Source organism: Papilio machaon, chromosome 4, assembly GCF_912999745.1.
Source record: "Papilio machaon chromosome 4, ilPapMach1.1, whole genome shotgun sequence".
NCBI classification, from domain to species: domain Eukaryota; kingdom Metazoa; phylum Arthropoda; class Insecta; order Lepidoptera; family Papilionidae; genus Papilio; species Papilio machaon.
The window spans coordinates 9,970,640-9,985,643 of NC_059989.1; the positions used below are offsets into that span (position 1 = coordinate 9,970,640).

The following is a 15,004-nucleotide window of genomic DNA, read 5'->3' on the forward strand; positions in this document are numbered from 1 at the left end:
GGAGGTACGCCGTCTGATTGACGGGCAGATATTGTTTTGTAAAACGCCGACAGGAACAGATTTGTCCCTACCAATGGTAGCAACTGACCATACACAACTCGACTTTTTAATATTGGGCATAAAATCTCATCTTTTTATATTGTGCTTTGCTTTCATATAAACAGAAACTACGACGCCAATGCATTAGTCAGAAAAGTATGAATAAATTATTCACTTTGACACTTTTGACTACTTTTTGGGAAGCCCCGGCAACTTAATTGTAAAGATTTACTTGAAATAAATACATTTTTATTTATTTATTATTTATTTATTTATTTACTTTGAATAAATGTCTTATCCAGTACCTACGTACTAATGAATGGTAGAGTATATAAAGCACAGCACTGCTTTCAGATGTTTTAGGTGAGCTCTTAACAATACGACTATATCGTGTGGAAAGCGTACGTGTAATACACTAGTAAGGTTTGACAACAGACCAAGAAGTATCGAAAAATGTCATTACTATCAATACACTTCGATCAACCAAAAAATTGTGCTACAAAATAAATTAAAGAATTATAGAAAAGCTACTCTAACTCGACATCTAGTCACGTGGTCAAATATGGTAGAGGTAAATAAAGCAGGAGTACGGTGGTAGGGGCCACGCGGTTGATTCGCGGGGTTTCGCTGCTGAATTTTGGGCGTTCATCGAAAATAGTTAATTTGGCTGTCGGTGTCGGCATGGCAGCGGCGGACGCCGCGGCCGGTGTTGTGACGCCGACAGCAACTCAGCGCCCATCAGATGTCGCTATTGTTGCTCACAACGTCAACATTCATTGTTAACATACACTATACAATACATACTCTTCCTTCAGTACACATTACTGATATGTTATTACGTACCATTAGAATATGTCTTCCAACTGATACCCGCCTGTCACAAATGCAACACTACTTAAGGTTTTACTCTACAAGCTCTCAAATAAGTTTTAGCCTGTATGGATTCGAACTCATGTAGCAATATACACTGTTGGGTCAGATGCGTTTTACGTAGCAACAGCAGAGTCCGGTGCAGGAGGTGAGGCGCGGCGGAGCGCGGCCTGCGATTTGCATGCCGGCAAAGGTCAATGCTGCAATTATTTCCCATGTCGATACGCCATAAAACAACTGACCATAAACGACCTTTCACACCTCACGACATAGCGACGATTATTTTAATTAATTTTAATAATCATATTATAAGTAACGAATAATGATAGAATTGTAAACCTGCTGTTTATTTTGTTGTTGTTATTTCTTGTCAAATTAATTTGTTGTTTTTTCAATTCAGTCATATTGTCAGTTAAGTTAGAAAAACATATTGTAAAAACAACATAATTAAACCAGAATAACTTGAATAGACGATACCCTTATCAAAGACTTAATGTAAAAAATTCATGACGTGTCGTAGTCGTATCGTGAGATGTTAAAGGTCTCACAGTCGAGCGTGCCAATAAAATAGGAACATATCAATCACCTCTATAAGAAACGTTCGCCCGATACATAATAATTACATGGAGTTTCACGCGCGGCTGTAAAAATGTCGGCGCAGGATATTTACGAAGGAACAATGCCGACGTCGAAATGGCGTTTCAATATTTAAATAACCTATTATTGTTTTGAAAGGCAACATTTGAGCTGCCGAGTTTATAACGTAAGCACTCGTTAAAACGTGTGCCGCGTCGTGAACTGTGACCGGTGCAAGTGTTGAAAAAAAAACGCTACAACTTTTCCTTTTATAGTCGTTACGACTAATTTATGTTGTACGAAATGTTGCTGACATCGTGTACTTTTACTCCTCACGTTCCGTTGTCTAAACAAGTAATACTAATGCTGTAGAAATATTCCAATGTATTTAATCAATAACAACTAGATGTCATTACCATTCCCAACGGACAGAAAGTGGATGTTTAAATTGAAATCATAAAGTTTATCATCGTGGCTTTATCAGAGACAGAACATCAATAAAGCAACGAAGCTGAAAAGCCGATAATTAGTAATGGTACGTCCGTCTGTCGGTCTCGCGGACACTTTTTATCTAGACTGAATCCAATCAATCCGCATCACGGCCGCGTCGCGTTTTGATTGACAGACGGACGGACGGCGCGCCTGATTCAATATAATTACGATGCATATTTTACAACATGGCATTGTCTTCACATTCAGTCATACTGTCCTCTATTATTATATGCAAAAGTATCAATTTAATATGTATAATAAGAAAGTTTATTTTTGTTTATTTACTAAGATCTTTGCGAAAATATTTTATCGCAACAAAATCTGTTTAATTCAGTATTAAATGAGCACGTTTGTCGGACAGGACGTATTTCACATCGGAGCGTTCATTGTAAAGCAGATCGTTTAATAGAACACAAACGTTAAATGTAAAGGTTACGAGTACCTACTGATGCATAAATTATCTAATTGAATTGCACGTCAATGACTCTTTTTCGCTTAATCTTTATTTATGTTCAGAACCACAGTATCTGTTAATGTACTAATCTAAAAAACCTGTATGATAACACAAACAAGTGACAATCAGCCGACATAAGTATATTTAAAATAAACTGAAAAATCAATCTTCGGACGTGAAAACAACTTTTCTTCCTTTCAACAGACGATCTTGACAATAGAAGCGATTTGAACTACAAGATTCCCGCTGAGGGACTCAGAGCCGGAGTGACTAGGCCATAGTCAACCACACTGACCCAATGCGGGTTAGTTGTCTTCACACATATCTTTGAATCGCTTCACGGATATATGCAAGTTGCATCAGGATACTTTCTTTCACCATAAGGAAGTTGGATAAATGTACATGTGTAAATCAAATTACATTGTTGTATGACGGGTTTCGAACCCAGGAATTGTAGATTACAAGTCAAATGTTTAACCCACGGACGGATGAATATTAAAAATGCATTCTGTAACGTAAAAGACAAACATTACTTTGACCCTCAAATGTTTGTATGCTAACTTGAATCTGTTCAGTCCTCGAAACTGTTTTAATTAACTTACGAATTTGTGACATAAATCTAACTCAATTAAAAACCAATCTTATCTATGGTATCATTAGTAACGTAATATAGCCAAAGAAGCGCGCGAAACAACAACTAATCAAATTCGACAACATATGAACAAAAAGACATATTAATTTACACACACACAGAATCCAGTCAACGTCCGGCTGATTGATACAATGATTGAGTGACAGGTGACGCGGCTGTCGCGCGCCGTAATGAGCAAATAGGTCGATATTCGCACCAACACGACTCGATACCGGGCAGATACAAGATACATCGCTGTTTTTATGCAGGAATAATATTACAAATTATAACTTGATCGACTAATAAATGAAAGTGAATAAATGATAGACGTATGACTATAAAGGTAACAAGCTTACTTTAATACGAGCCGTAGCTTGTATTAGTATTCTGGGAGTTGTTCTAGACCCTAGATCTGAAGGATCATTCCAAGGACATTTGTATATTTTATTTTTTATATCATAAGGCAGCAAATATACATACTAACCATTTTTAAAGACAAAAAACGTCTTTTACATTCATTCTAATAGACAACAAGGTTCATCGCTATAAGGACTTTAAAAATTTCCATTTTACGTCACCAGGTGTCGCTGTGGGCGTGCAGGTGCACAACGTGTCACCTGATCACGCTCCTTGCGTTTGATTTATACTTGATAGGGAAGCGCGTGCTGCTTTTACTAAACTGTTTTTAAAACACGTTTCTGACAATATTTACTTTTCGATGTTAACAAAATGATTAGTTAAGTACACGTACATATTTTTAACTATAAAAACTGCCTGTACTTTTGAATTATATAAGAATTATTTTACGGAATCGATTACCTTGATTACCTTTCAATGCAACTGATAAATTTATTATGAATTATTATGTGGCTCTGTGGATTTATGTGAGAATATTATGAAGGAACTCTATGACCTCGCTGCAGCAAGCGAACTTATCTACCTCATACAACTTTAACACAAAACGGGTCTAGACATCGTATTCATAGTCATTACTTAGTAATTAGTAACGGCCTTACAAGCAACAGAAATAAAAAACCAGAAAGTTAAGAAAGCATACATATTATTTTAATAACCCTCCTTACCTAAATAACTGTTCTCGTTGTATGATATTAGTTTATTCCTTAATGCATGTTTAAATTCATGACTGATCTTTGTTATTGTTCCTTATAAGTTGATGCGGTGGTCAGTTAGCACGAAAAGAATCGTTTAGTTATTTACCTTTCAAAAAAGATAAATAACTAAGGTGCTACGTCAAAATGCACGTCAATTGAACAATGATAAGAATTGACATTTTTACTAGGTCAACAGTTCAAATGTAAGAGGACTTAAGTTTATCTTGTCTCCTAGCTTCACCTACCTGACACAACTGTACTAGATACTATCGTAGCTCCGTCAACGTGACGTACGAGTATCTCTGTCAACGTTAGCACACCGATACCGATCTCAAGAGATCTGTATCGATCTGATACTTATGTAGTTAAACTTTCAAGTAAATGTCGCATAGATCCCATCTTCATTTAATAATTTATAAGTAATTTTATCGATTTAATTTAATACAATGCAATTTATGGAGACAGTAAATAGGTACTTCTCTGTCTAACCTTCTGCAATGTTTTGAATGCAAGTTTATTTATTTTTATTCTACATGTTAATTTTTTTTTTCTTATTGACTACTTTCTCAGGTTAACTGAAAACAACGGACTATCGCAAAATCAAATTTGGCTAGCGTGATAAACTGGTTTTGATACTTGCATTGTATTATAATATTTTCTTATAAATCTCTCGACAAATGTTCATTACATAATTTAAACTGTCATGTTTTATGTTATTTACTTAATTCTAAGCTGTAACAGGTTTGATACTTCAATAAAAAAATCAAATTTTGTGCAAATAAAGTTGTTATATCATCAATTATTATTGTTATTTAATAGACAGTGGCGACGAAACCGTGTGTTTTTTAATCTGTCGCCCATACAACTGTAGTGCTAATAACTCAGTAGTTGAAGGTTCGACTAGTCGGCAAAGGTCATGAGTTCAATCCGCCATTTGATTACTGTGTTTTTTTAATTGATGGAAACCACCTTTTACGTCGTTAGCCCATTTCCAATACCGCAATCGTACGACACAAAATGACTGGGGTTCTCATCAAATATCCTCGAATGGGCTTCAATCAACTAGGCACCAGATAACGCACTCGCGGCATCTTTACAACTCATTAGACGTGTCGATCCCCCTTCGCTCCTCCTCGTCTCAGTGCCTCGCCCCCCTCTCCACCGCCGCACCCGTTTGTAATTAACTGAGGGCCATAAATTGACCGTAACTGTCATATCATATTGATTTAGTCCCGTGAGTGCTCCGGGCGGAGGACGGCGGGCGGCGGACAGAGGGCGCGCGCCTTCCGCACAGTTTTGAGCTGCCTGCTGCCTCTCAGATGACGATTGATGATTATAGAGATGATACTTTTACCATTTATTTTAACTCAGTTATACCCAAATAAAACCATTAAGCCTTGGTATAGGAATGTCATTGTATAAAGTCAATAAGAATAATATCTCCACACTCAACATCCATATCTTTATGTAGGTTGAATTTTGAATTATGAAAATGCAATTATTTTTGCAAGGCCATGTGCAAACGCAAACGTCGTATCCCATCTCCGATCTAACACAGTCCAGTACCAGCAATCCACTTCACATGACACAGTGCGTGTGCGTGAGTCACGCACACAGAGCGGCGGCGAAGACAACGTTATTGCCGCGCCGCAACGAGTGAGTCTGTCAAAACAACGTTAACTAGCGAAATCGAACAAAACATTTGGCTAGCGAGTGATAGAAAACAAACACTCACTTGCCATTCTGAAACAGATGATCCGATTCAACAAACACTATCGAAGGATTTTACGAGCCGACGAGATCAAAGTTGCTTTGAAATATCTGCTCGATCTAGCGCGCGACTTATTTCCTTAGCGTGTGAATATAAGGCGGAGATTTGTACGTGCGGCCGCTGCGGGCTGCGAGCTGCGAGGAGCGCGGCAACACTCGCCGCCATGTTGTTTCCGTCGACAATGGCGCGCGCCCAGTGTTGCCACACTGATGACGTTTTTCTTATTCTCACAGTTCTTTATTGCACTAATTCTGATTGAACATACTTTTTTCTTTTTTTCTGTTTATATCACGTCCTGAGAATACTTGTGATCAGATATCGGCGATCGGCTATAGCGATGGCTGATCAAAGACGCCGTCGATTTGATTTAGGAATCGAACGCTGCCTTTATTTGAATGTTATCAATTCTTTGCAGCAAACATAAACTTAACGGAGTTGTTTATTTTTATGTGGCCATATTGAACGAATTATGATATTGTATATCGGTACGATACCGTTTCCTCGATGGAGTCGTATCAGCGGGTAATATTTTATGCGGCTGCGAATCAAAACAATAGAAGAAATTAGTGTTTAGGATATTGTCAACGGATACATTAATCTCATCGCTGCATACGGATTCATATAAATTACTGCGCTCGAAAGTTCCTTCGGACTTAGTCACGAGACGAGTAGGTCGTTGGGAACTTATTGGTTTAATACACTTCGACAGGCCGCCAATAAATTTATTGTTAGAAAAAAAAGAAACTAGTTTCCGAGTAACGATATCGAAGGCACTAAAAATTCCTTGTGATTTGGTCTGTGTGTAGCGTAAGGTATAAATCGTGAAATGTGTCAATTAACTCAAGTTTAATGTTGTATTTATGTAAATCATCGTGTGACGGACGTTGGGGGTTAGACAAAAAGAGACGTTTGACCGCGACACGACTCAGGGCATTTAGATAAATTGGGTATTTTTTCGAAATGTCAGAGCGACTCCAAAACAAGAAAAAAAAACATCCGTGCAGCCTGAGAGATAAGTGTCCGAGATGCTGCGCGATGTATGGGAACCGAACGTTGTTAATTAATTACCTACTAAATAATATTAGTCCTAATGGATACTGGTCTCATAAATTTTGACGGAAAATCCATAATCTCTAATCATATCTATGTTATGTTTTAATTAATTTCTTTTATAATAGATGCTATTCCACTTTTACTGGTCACTAAACTAACATGGGGTGGGAAACTCAGTTTGGATTCCTTCTTTCTTTATCTATATTACTATTTATTAAAGTCTGCTGAAGAGACTCATATATATATTTATTATACTATTCTTTATTTTCCTTTTTAGTAGGTATCGTATTTAATACTGAACTAAATTTTTTAAATACATATTTATTCTAAAGATTTATCAAAGGACTTTCAAAAATTGTGGAAAAATACGTGAACTTAAAAGTAAATGTTAGCTGAATAACATTTTAAGAAAATAAACAAAAAAGAATCTGCTCTGCTTTATATTAAAAATATGAGCATCACTAATAAATGTTGCAATAATAGAAATTACCAAAAATAAAAGACCAAGAAGGGAAAAAACAGTCGTGATACTTGAAATTAATATTTTCTAAAAACATTTTGCTTTCAACTTTGTTTCTAATGACAATGGACAGCTGAACGTTAAAAGACTACATAACTATTAAGACATGTACTCGTTGTCTATTATCACAAACAGAAATATGTTCCTTTGTATACTTTTCAATGAGTTTATGACTAGATTAGTTTTGTTTAATATTATTACAATTAAAAAAATATCAATATTTATAGATGCGCCTAATATTGTTGAATAAATTTTTAAACACATAGTAACACTGAACTTATTATGTCAATAGATCGACAGCATATAAAAAACATTGTTAATTTAAAAAGAAATCCTGAAGGTTGAAACGGCAATTAAACTACCGATCATGTTTAATATACGAGTAAGATAAAGGAACCGGTGAACAAGAATAAATATGTTCAATAGTCGAAATAAATATGGCGGATGATTTGTGGCGGTATTGACATTGGCGTGGAGGCGCGGGCGCGGGCCGGCCGCCATCTTGTGTTTGCTAATTGCCAGTTTGTGTCATTAAATCAGTCACGCGTCAGAAAACAGACGGATGTGCGATTCTTGATCATTTGTTTGATCGATATTTCTTGTTAATTCATTTTTTTCATCTATTAGATTGCGTCACCCATCAGCAAACAAATGGCATCCATTGTTCATTGCTGGCATTTTTTTTTTAAATCTTACAACAGAGTTTCACCGACGATGGATGAGAAACGTAATCAATAAAGTGATCTGGACATTGATTCAGAGTTTTCATTAATCAAACTCTAACTAAATGTATCCTATGAAGTTTGTTGTCATCGAGACGTTGTTGATTTTTTAAATAAGGTATTGCTGAGAACAAGCATTGTTGGTAAGAACTAAAAATGTTCAATAATATCTACGTCCCTTATGAATAAGAATAATAAATCAAAATAAACGTGACATATACATAATTATATTATTTTGTAGTAAACATAAGTTCATAACTTAAATTATCAAAGTTGACAAACTAAGAAGCGTTGCTGTCGAGATGGTTGTGATACGATCCAAAATAAAACAGACGAATTGATAACCTTTTTTGAAGTTGGCTAAAAAGGACCATCTTCCAATATTTGAAATCATAATTGTATTTATAAACTTTGATGAATTTGGTTATGAATGAAAATTACAATCACTTTGTATCCCAATTAAGTAGTTTTATGAATTACCAAGAACCATTCGCATGAATGGTATAGTTCGAATAACTACGTAGCAAATCTCAGTGTTTATGTTTAAGGATATGTTATAGAGTCAGTACTGCCTGTAGAAGATTATGTAAAACATTCCAATTCTCTACATAACAATAACATAACAAAATGACTAAGAATGTGTAGACATACTACACTAAAATATTTTTTGTAAAATTGTAAAAGAATGGTTTGAGTATTACAAATTCAATTCAGTACATTTATTATGTAGATTGTGTATAACCAAAGAATTTTTTGAATATAATGTTTTTTACATGCAATTTGCAGGAAAAAAAATTTTGACAAGTGTACCAAGGATATTAAGTTTTAACGGATCATTTTACTAATATTATAAATGCACATGTTTGGATGTTAGAACGTATCTAATATAGGTATATTAATAGGCATCTATCTTATTAGATTTTAGATGTAGAACATGCTTTGGAAGAACAAATAGATTACTAATTAAGTTTTTTTTAATCCGTGCAGGCGAAGACGCGGGTAAAAGCTAGTAAATAATAAATCGAAGTATCAAAAATTACATACAAACATCTTATTAATATTATAAATGCGAAGATTTATTATTTGAAGATGTTTTCATTACGGCTGAACGGATTTTGATGAAATTTGTCACAGATGTAGAACATAGTCTGGGAGAACACATAGGTTACACATTAAGTTTTTTTTCAATTCCGTGCGGACGGAGTCGCGGGCGACAGCCAATATATTACATGTACATATAATGAAATAACTATTACGCATAAACTATTATAGATATATGTAAACAGTTCCTTGCTATTTCGTAACATTAATAAAAATATTAACTGATTATGTAATCTCTGTCTATGACAATATGTCTAATGATGAAGTAAAAACAAAAGACATCAAAATGACTCAATCATACATTCCTTGCTAATGTAACACATAATTTGCACATTTCGTACAAACCAACAGACAGGCCGCTTGTAATAAACAACGCGGAAATCTTGAACATAGATATTTACAAAAAAAAATGCCGAAAATTTGGTAAAAATCATCTAATGGCCGGGTATTATAATTAAGAATCATATTTTAACGGGCAATTCGCGGGATATAAAAGCCATAAATGTAATTATTTATATTAAAGAATATAGAGACATAATCAATTTACTAAATCAAACATATAAAATATGGACAAAGACGCCGGTCGACTATCGTTTATTATAATTTACGTACAAACTGAATTAGTTCGATTCTGATTTAACTTTATGGCTTGTCTTATGAATCGACAGTTTTAATATCGAAGTCACGAAACTGCCGGCGACTTGCGACTGCATATCTAAAGCTATGCTAATCATATGGATGTATTATAAAAAAAAAATAGGTAATTAAATGAAAAATACTAAATTGAAAAAGTAATATTGTAAATTGTTTTGTTAATGCATTTTTAAGATATAATATTAATGAAGTAACATATTGCATTCGATGGAGTGGCGATAGCAGGAATATACTAAACAAAGTAAAATTATAATTGCTCATTAATTAGATATCAGAGTGAGATAAAGAGAGATTGAAAGAATAAATTAAATTAATTTTATATTAAATTTTTTTCCTAAATTGAGGTTATTGTTGATAATTTATAATTCTATACTTGCTGTCGCCCGCGACTACGTCCGAAAAAAAGAGGTAAATAAAAAAAACATAAGTGGTAGCTTATGTGTTCTTCCAGAATATGTTCTACATTTGTGCTAAATTTCATCAAAATCCGTTCAGCCGATACCTTCCGATACCTTCAAATATCTATCCATCTAAACATTCGCATTTATAATATTAGTAAGTTTTAAATCTTTATATTCTTTCAAAGTATCTGTGTTACCGATGATTCATTAACTGAACAAATAATTGACAATAATTGTAGGCGGCATTACATAAGAAAACATCAAACAAACAAAATTATTTTCACTAAACATTATGAGAGGTGTTAATGCGACCCAGGCAAGTTATACATACTTTGTTTAGTGCTCTAATGTATACGGGAAATGTGGAGCTCCTATACAATACCATATTCAAATTTAATAAAAATTATTATATTAAATGGTTCTTTCGTAATTAAATATCCTGTTTCTCTAACATAAGAAAGTGTTGTTAAAATCTTAAACATTATAATTAAATCATTAGTAAAGAGAATTAGCAATAAATTTATACCTATACTAGTTAAGGTTTATTTCTTGTATCACGAAAACAATAACAAAAATCGTAACTTATTTTGTGCAGAATTAATGAAGTTATTTGTCGACTAACAATGACTGTATTAGAAACAGAAACCATGCATCGGATTTTCATTGAAGTAACACTTGTATAAAAACATGTTTTCATACTTTTCTTCTCTTGAAATAATCAGGATAAATTATTGTTAACTTAATATTTTTAATTTAATATTTCAATGATACTCACTGTATCATTTCACTCGTGGAAAAAAAAAACAAAGGAATGGTATTTGAAATTTGAAAAATATATTTTTCCTATGTATAGGAAATCTGGAACAAATGAGTATAACTTTAGCGCTTGCTTTACATTGTACCTAGGCAGGGGTAACGAACTTTTACATAAAAACGTGCAAATTTTCAAAAAAAAATTCAATGAGATCATACATTTGCCATCAAAAAATTTCAACTTTGTAATTATTGGGAACATTCTGTATTATTAAGAAATGTTTCCGTAGTACTTTATTTCGTAGTACATAATGAGTGGTTAGTAACCGCCGCCGTCCCATACCTAGAGCATCAGAACAGAATTAAAACTCATTCATGTATGTTTTTTCTCCCAATGTAAAAGTTATTCCCTACAAAAATTTACTGCAAATTATCAAAGCCACATTTTAATATGGCTTTATTTAACATGTCTATTTCTTTGTAGAAAATTATTATATTGATTATATTGATTTGAAGAAATAATTATTATATTGATGTCCACCGACTGAGAAGCATGTCATAGCTTAGTTGTCATAAAATTTATGTAACATAATAACATAAACGTTACATAAAATATATGTATTGACACGATTATTAATTAAAAATACAACATTATTTATTTATTTAATATTAAATGTTAAGCAAGCCAATAACTGTTTTATTTAAAAAAAGTTAAAAATATAAATTAGTAATTAAAAATATTAATGTAAAAAAAGCATTTCATTGATCCCTGATTGTTAAATAAATAAACTTGATTAAATTCTTTAAAATTAAAACATTTTTTTTAAAGTCACATGAATATGTGAACCGCCTATCGTTTGTATTTACTATAGCTGTCCCGCTCTCGCGGCGCCCCGCGCAGCGACCCCTCGACTGCACACAACTAAAGATGGCGGATTGGCAAAAAATATAGTATGTGCTAATATTTACTTTTTTGTACAATAGTTCAACACACAAAATAAACTTTAATCCAATAATTATCTTTAATTCCAACGTTTGTTAACTATAGGCTTAAATTATTGGTTTTAAAATAAAACGTTGATTAAGATATAATAGTTTATTATTTTCATTAGATATCTAATTTAAATCAATAGAGTTTAAGATTAAAACTATTTTTTTTTATTATGTAACATTTAATAATCCTTTAAAAAAAATATTATTTACTACAATACAGTACTTATGAATATATTATATTATTTGAGGTAAATAGTGTTGCAAAACGGTTCAATTTTACAATTATTGTGTTTATTACAGCGTCTGCTTAATAAGCTAAAAAAAATTTAAATCTTTTGATCGTTACAAGAAAATATGGCGATACACTGTTTATTTAAATTTGAATAAAGGATTTTTCACATTTTAACTTTTTTTTACTTAGATATGATGTGTTACCAAAACACGTGGCGCAGCACCGGCGCCCGCCGCCGTCGCGCAAACACTGATTTAGACACAACTTTGAGCTTTCAAACTCGCACCTACACAAACTTTTATCAAATTTAATTAACTTTTACAACTTTTACTAAAGTTTTTAAATCTTTTTAACTATAAAAGATATGTCATAGAGTCGCTGAGATGTGTGTAGAGCGAGTTGAGTGGCGCGATGCTGTTTGTTCTTACCTCAATATTTGAAGAGAGCTCGATATGTGGACAGGCGAATGCACACAGTTCCACCTGTCACTCGCACCTAAGCAAGCAACGCTCGTCTCGAGTATCCTTTGTTTTTCGACTATTTGTTTATGACATACATGTAAAGAATTCTGGAATTCTAGAATATCACTTTCGTTCTTACATCCAAGGCACGTAAGCTATTATTGAAAACTTACTAAATTAAGGCAATTTGCACAAACAAGGGTCACATCACTGGCACTCGTTAACGGTCACTAAGTTTGGCGGGAGCGCGCGTCGTATCGCGTTGTGTTGCAAAGGATCGCGAGCGCGCGTGCGGTGTAGGCGCGCGCCGCGGCCGGAATGCCGCGCTCGCTCCGCCGCCGCTGCGACTCACTAGCGCCGCACGGACAAACGCAACAACAATAACATTGTTTTTGCAACGCCTTGCTTTGATTATTGCATTATCACAATGTTTTAATTAATATTTTGTATAGAAAAACTAATTAAATCTATTTTTTTTTAATACGTTAATTAAAAGCTGAAAAGTAAAAGCAAACTTAATATAATTTTAATCATAAAGATAGCTGTAATGTGCAACATCTAAATTTACTTATTGTCTTGTATATTTTCTTCTTTTATATTTTTTGAACTTTCCAATATTCCATAAAATTATTCATAAATTATGAACTGAAAAAACTTTTAACTTTACAACTATTAAGTATACAAAACTATTAAGTATATAAAACATGGAATTATTATATTAAGAAAAAATGAAGGGCTTCGTCAGTCTACCACCCTTCAAAATAAAAAATTAAAAGATCATAGTGGTGAAATAGCGAGTGAAATCAAAACAGTGTGTGGTTGCGACGTGACCTTGCAGCGGCGTGCACTCGTTGCGTCCCGCTCTCACGCGGCAGGCGGGGGGCGGGGGGCGGTGCCGGTGCGCGCTCGCTCCGCCCCCCGCGCTCCGCGCCCCGCCCACCGCACACACCCGCTGCGTTTTCCCGCGCAACTCACTTTCGTTATGACCAGTGGTTGTGCCTACGCTTTGTTGCTCGCTTCTTTATTCCAAAGTCGCCATTGTAGCGAAATGCCTTATTTATTCTTAGGCGGGGAGCCGTGCGCCGCGCGAGGGGCGCTACGTAATGTTCCTCTGCGAATAATTGCACACGCTGTGCTTGTGTTATACTAAAGTATACGCATATGAAGGCCAATAGAAATAAACAAGAGGGTTTTGAACCGTTAAAGTTTTCGCTAAACCTTTTTTTTATACAAAGTTGTATATATCAATATAAAGTCATTGTCGTTTAGAATATTTTTTGCTTTTTACTACTAAAAAAAGGTTCAGGATCTTAACTCAAAGTCACAGAATAGCTTATTAGCTACTTAAGCTTAGGTATTTATAATATTATGCATATATATAGAAGAACGTAGTTTATGGGAAGCAATTCACGAATACATGAGCGACATGAAGTACACACCTTAGGCAAGTGCGTGAAGAGACAGCAAGTGCACACAACTCACAAAACCTGACGCCGTTTTACGGCCGCAGGTTTAATATTTTTTCGCTAATATAATTTTATTCGGCCACCGTGGGTTCAGGAGCGAGGTGGACAGTTCACTTTAACGACCGGCTGCATTTACGACCGGGGAATCGAACTAACTGTTGATGAGTCGACTCACATTTTTATAGTTCTTCATAATAACATGTCGACCACGTCATAAACAAGATACGTTACGTTCGTGATATTTGCGAATGAAGGCTGCTCGGTTATTACCTATGTGTACGTAATTAAATAAACCTATATATTTAAATTTATATCGTATAACTTTTCATAATATATAACAATACATCGACAAATGAAGAACGACAAAATATTTTTGGAACGAAGTTCCTTATCGCGCGTTGTGAAAGAGGGCTAGACGGAAAAAATTCTTACGAAAAGTTGTCACGACACTTTTTGCTATAGTAAGTATGTTAACGACGAATGAGCGCTACTTCACCATGACAACGACGTGACAATATATAACAAAAATTCATCGAAATAAAATGTACTTCTTGTGAAGACTTAAGTTTTTTATTCATAGAATAAACATTGGTTCCTTCACTAATTAATCGAAAGGAACTTCGTTCCATCCGGGTGTCCCTTGACACCTCTCAAGTTTTTTTTTGTATTCGCGGGCATTAATATTATAGTAATTTGGTACGCC

The 15,004-nt window shown here is 34.3% G+C and overlaps 1 protein-coding gene across 2 annotated transcripts in view; it reads right to left on the bottom strand.

Annotated features, from left to right (window-relative positions):
* LOC106716297 (protein tiptop) overlaps positions 1-15,004 on the bottom strand; it is a 219,135-nt gene that overhangs the window by 183,808 nt on the left and 20,323 nt on the right. The window contains exon 1 of one of the 2 annotated variants that reach the window (XM_014509791.2): positions 12,803-13,136. The exons of the other annotated variant lie outside the window; for it this stretch is intronic. The gene's annotated coding sequence lies outside the window, so the exon portion shown is untranslated. Of the gene's footprint in view, positions 1-12,802; positions 13,137-15,004 lie in introns of those variants that run through there. 2 annotated transcript variants of the gene reach the window in all.